The sequence below is a fragment of the Spinacia oleracea genome, chromosome 4 (genome assembly GCF_020520425.1).
Source record: "Spinacia oleracea cultivar Varoflay chromosome 4, BTI_SOV_V1, whole genome shotgun sequence".
Lineage (NCBI taxonomy): Eukaryota > Viridiplantae > Streptophyta > Magnoliopsida > Caryophyllales > Amaranthaceae > Spinacia > Spinacia oleracea.
This window is the reverse complement of record NC_079490.1, coordinates 23,797,409-23,803,151: the sequence shown is the minus strand read 5'-3', so window position 1 is coordinate 23,803,151 and position 5,743 is coordinate 23,797,409.

The window sequence follows — 5,743 nt, the reverse complement described above, 5'->3', positions numbered from 1 at the left end:
AGGTGTCGTGCATCTTAAATGATATCACTATGAAAGTACAAAAAATGATAATTGAGTCAAATCGGGTTAACTTTGGGTCACACAAATTTAGTTTAAGTGGCAACCAAATTCTTACTTATCAGGGTGAATCAAGGATTGCCAACTCTTACGGATTAATTGTTTAGTGAAATTCTTACTCCGTATTACTCAACACTCTTCAACCATTGTAAGGGCGTGTTCGGTAGCGGCGTTTGAGGTAGCGAGTAGCATTTTGACCTAGTCAAAACGCTACTTGTAAAATTTGGAAGTGTTTGGCAATATAGCGATTAAGTATCGGTTAGCGGTGGAGGTAGCGTGTGTGTAGATTTTGTCAAACATTGAAATTAATAGAGGTTTAAGGTACCCAGTGGCGTTTGAAAACTTTATAGTAAAGTATATATTTTATTGTACTTAATTTACAATATCAACCTGTACTTTTATCAAACACTCGCGCAAAGTAGCTGCTACTTTGACAACTAACTATACCCGCTACTATTCGTTGTTATCCGCTACTGCCAATTTTTCCAACCATGGCCTAAATATGGTGGCGTGTTTTATATGTGGATTATATTATTTATATTTGTTTTACATGTAAATTGAACGTAGATAACCCTCACTTTTATATGAAGTTATGTACTACGTGTAAATCTATTGGAAAGTATGTACGAAGTAATTGTTGATTGAACTAGTTTATTGATCATTATATTCTTGCAATTAAGCTTTGTTTTCATTTCACTCTTTCACAGAATTCCTTTTCTCCTATTCAAGAAACCCAAAATTGGCCAAGTTTTAGAAGTTCCCAAAATTTGGATTACCTGGTAGACGAATAATCAATGAACACTCATTATTCGAACACTCAAAAGAAGTCGGCTTTTCCGCTGTGTTGTAAAGGACCTTAATTACTAGGCAAATGCCGATGAGCGCCCCCGTAACACTTGTTAAGAAGAATCATTAGAAGATACTGTTGGAGTTTGTTCCTCCAAAAAGGAATGCTTCAAAAGAATGAAAAACCAATTGTCCCACATTGATAAAAAACCTACATACTACCTTCTTCATATATTCCACTACCCTTTAATGATTTGTTAGAAGACTAGAGAGGTGGGACTAGTAACCACACACGCGCGCGCTTCCTATTGTCCCACATTGATAAAAAATCCACATACTACCTTCTTCATATATTCCCATGCTTTCATTCATGATATGTCGAAAATGCAACATTTTGATGGGAAAAACTATAGGATGTGGTTTGATAAAATGGAATTTTTCTTGGGTCAGATTGGGGTAGATTATACTCTTCTTGTTGATGTAGCCCCTGTTAATTCTATTAGGGATTTCGATAAGGATAATAAGACCTGTCGTGGTATGTTGTTGCATTATATGACTACTTACCTTTACATGATTCATAGTAAGTCAAAGAATGCAAAGGATATTTGGGATGCTTTGAAATCTAAGTATGGTACTGATGATTTTGGGACTAAGAAGTATGCTTGTTCTCGTTGGTTAAATTTTCGTATGACTGATGATAAACCTGTTTTAGATCAAGTACACACTGTGAGGGGGTCGAAAAAGCGTGAGGCTAATGCGTGACCTGTCCCTCGTGGGTGTGACGATTCTTTTTATTCAATCAAGTGTAATTGGATTTACACCCAATCGACTAGTAATATAGGAGTCGCCATTCAGTTTTTAACGACAATGAGAAAAACGACAAAACCCGGTTATCGTGACATAAAGGGAGTGCAATTATGTTTGACCACGACGGCCATAGGTTCCTTGTGATCCCTGGTGTGGGGATCTCTCAATATACACCCGCAAGGTAGGGATTGAGGGTTCGGGGGACTGTAACTACCGAGAGGAGTAATTCGCTCGTCGATAACTCCAGAGGCAGGATATCCTTACTAGCTCAGCATAAATAATTGAAGGGACATGCGTTAACCGGGATGTCGTCCATAGGAGGTGGGTGAATATCCGGTTGGTATATCCTTCCGGATCGGGTGAGGTTGTCGACCTCGAGTCGACTGGCCCGGGGGTCGAAAAAGCGCGAGGCTAATGCGTGACCTGTCCCTCGTGGGTGTGACGATTCTTTTTATTCAATCAAGTGTAATTGGATTTCCTGTGAGTATACACCCAATCGACTAGTAATATAGGAGTCGCCATTCAGTTTTTAACGACAATGAGAAAAACTGACAAAACCCGGTTATCGTGACATAAAGGGAGTGCAATTATGTTTGACCACGACGGCCGTAGGTTCCCTTGTGATCCCTGGTGTGGGGATCTCTCAATATACACCCGCAAGGTAGAGATTGAGGGTTCGGGGGACTGTAACTACCGAGAGGAGTAATTCGCTCGTCGATAACTCCAGAGGCAGGATATCCTTACTAGCTCAGCATAAATAATTGAAGGGACATGCGTTAACTATTAAACTAATCTGAGTTGATTTTAGCAATATGCAACATATAATACTAATTCGATCGTGATTATCTGATTTAAATAACATTAAGGGACCTAGCATGATAATCCGATTTCCCAAAAATATTATATTTGTTAGGCGTGATAGAACAATCATATTAGGTTAGTTTAACAGTTCATAAAAAGGGCGAGGAAAGCGGTTAAATCATCGAAAAGGGACACATTACGACGCACCCTTGAGAGGTGCGTCAGGGTTCTCAGAAAACTAACCACTTTGACTTTGCTATTTCTCCTTTTTATTTAACGAATCTCGATTATGGGACAGGATACGTTCTGTTCGATTTATGGATCGATTGCGACAGAACGCGTGAACAGTTTCGCAGCGAGAGGCTTAGGCTAAGGGGTTTAGAGTTAATACCCAGAATATATTATGTGTTGTTGTGTGTTGTTTCACGTCGAAACTAGGGGTCTATTTATAGGGAAGAGTTCGTGGAAAGATAGAATTGCAGAGTTCTAATCCACAAAGAATTAGGAAAATAGACGTACCCAGGTATTTTCAGCGCCCAGGCCTAGGCGCCGAAGATTTCGGCGCCCAGAGCCAGGCGTTGAAAATAGGGCCTGGGCAGTTTTCGTTTAGTCAGATTCGGATTCTAAAATCCGTAGAGTTTGAGATTAATTTGAGTCTTTTAGCGCGTATCAATTTGTGACGGAATGCGTCTGGGCCCGTTACGAAATCTAGGCTCGTTAGGATTTTAATTAATACGTAACTCTTATTTCCGAATCCTTTTAGGAATAGGATTCTCGCAGTTTTCTATCTCATTTAGGATTTATGTTGGAATGCAACACCTAATTCTGACAGGTTTCTATCTTTTATGATTTGCCACTTTTATAAGATATCTTTTACGGCAGCTACTATTTTTAGCATGTTTCCATAAATAGCAAGTTTCGGGTGAAATGAAATGGGGAATCGAGATTCGTTTATTTTATAGGAGATGCGTTGTCAAGTGGAGTTTTTATGCTTTCATCATCGAACCTTTCCCTTGCGGGAATGGGGACAAAAGTAGGTGTCTACAGTTAGCCCCCACTTTGACTGAGTCTTGGAGTAAGACGATGGTCAAAGTATTAGACGGAGTGCGTCGCACAAGCCATGGTGTATGTGACCTGTTTTGCGAGAGTCTCACGAGCCCCCGAGTGATAACATTTGACTTAAGGGTCATCACTTGAAGTGTCGACATACCCCTCACGTGTCATTGGGATTTGTCAACTAATAGTATAGAAACTTCCTCACTTTGTCATTGGAAGGATCTAAAGGTGCGTAGAAACTCCCTCACTTTGTCATTGGGAGTAGCTACAAATGTTTTCGAAATTAAAGCTGTAAAGTGTAATTGGGCCTGGCCAAGCCCAATCACGAGGTAAAACGTTTTTAAAGATTCTCATTTTCAGGGTTAGCTAAACGAGAAAACCCCCTTGTTTTTATAGGAAGTAAAACGAAGGAAAATCCAGTACCCTTGTTTTTATAGGAAGTAAAACGAAGGAAAATCCAGTAAAAGTTATCGCTGCAGCGACTAAGGACCTGCGCTGTTAGTGACGCAGACCCCGCCCGCTGAAGGTGGGCGAGCCTGTCCTCTGAGGGGGACCCCCCGTCCGATAGAAGTGGACGAATCTGTTTGATGTTTTTGAAAATAAGGACCTACGCGGTTTGTGACGTAGACCCCGCCCGCTGAAGGTGGCGAACCTTGTCCGCTGAGGGTGGACACCCCGTCCGCTGAAGTGGACGAATCTGTTTGAATTTTTTTTTGAAAATAAGGACCTACGCGGTTTGTGACGTAGACCCCGCCCGCTGAAGGTGGCGAACCTTGTCCGCTGAGGGTGAACACCCCGTCCGCTGAAGTGGACGAATCTGTTTGAATTTTTTTGAAAATAAGGACCTACGCGGTTTGTGACGTAGACCCCGCCCACTGAAGGTGGCGAACCTATTTTAAATTTGAAGACTTTATTCTTTGAAGAACTGAGGACCTGCGCGGCTAGTGACGCAGACCCCGCCCGCTGAGGGTGGGCGAGCCCATTTTGAATTTCTTATTTTGCCTATGTAGAAGGGCCTTTGTGATTACAACCTGTTGGTGGGTCGTAATATTTCCTGATTAGATGTGTCCTATAAGTGGGTCCACATTGTGTATATTTTTGTTTAACAATATTTTTTGAAATATCCAAACATGTTATGGTGCGTGGCGCGGTCTGGGAATGTGATTTTGATTGCATGCTTTTTGTTGGAGTCCACTTTTCGTGAGCCCCCAAGTGTTGGGGCTCGTCGGTTGTTTTTCGCGTCTTGTAATCATGTTCGGGGTCAAGCTCGTATGTGCGAGCGACCTCCTATAGTAGTGTGCTATTTTAGTGAAGCCGTGGAGTGCGACTTTAGCTTTCAGGTGACATCCGGTTTTGGCTTGGCCCGGATTATCCCTTTGACAGACAGACATTTCCTATTTGGAAAACCAATGACTTGACGACACATATTTTTGGTGTTTCGAAGAATGACCATGATATTCAACTTGCTTTTTTTTGAAAAGTGTACATGAGCGTTTTCTGAGACGAGTCTAAGTTTCGACCAAGTTTTATTATTTTTTTTTTTTTTTTGCTTATTTGGGAGCTAAAGGTGCTTATTGGTGACTCAAAACAGTTTTGAAAATGGAGTTAAGGTGCGGAACTTATGAAGATCTTTGTGGAGGGTATGATGGAATCTTATGTGAAAGCTGTTGGTGGATTCTACGTTTTATGAATTTATTTTTTGGTAACATTTGCATTTGTTTTAAATTTTGATTTCTTTTTTATTTTGGGTTGCATGGGTTGGCTCTCATGATGACATTGGTTGGCTTTTTAGGTTTTGAGGGTGGGATAGTGTGGTTTATTTTGTGGGTTTCGGGAACTGGTTCACAGGCATTATTTCAAAACCGAGTGGGCTTTGTTTGTTGGGCCTATAGTGGGCCGCTTCTTTAATTATTTATTTTGCAAGTACATTTGGTGTTTATTTAGTGTTAGAATAAAACTTTTAGGAAAAATATTACGCCTTTATTGATTTGGAAAGTAAGGAAAACACACTGAAATAAAACTGACCCATATTCTAAAGGGCCTTAGGACCATCTAAAGTCTCTATTATTTTTTCTATCAATCTAAAGAACTACTAGGCGCTTTTTACTAATGGTGCCCTATGTGGCTCAAGCCTGGGGTTTAGTCTCATAAAACTTTGGTCCTTCACCGGTACTTATCTTGAATTCCATTCCTTTTGCGTTGACCCACTGATATATCTTCACCCATCCGTTCCCGA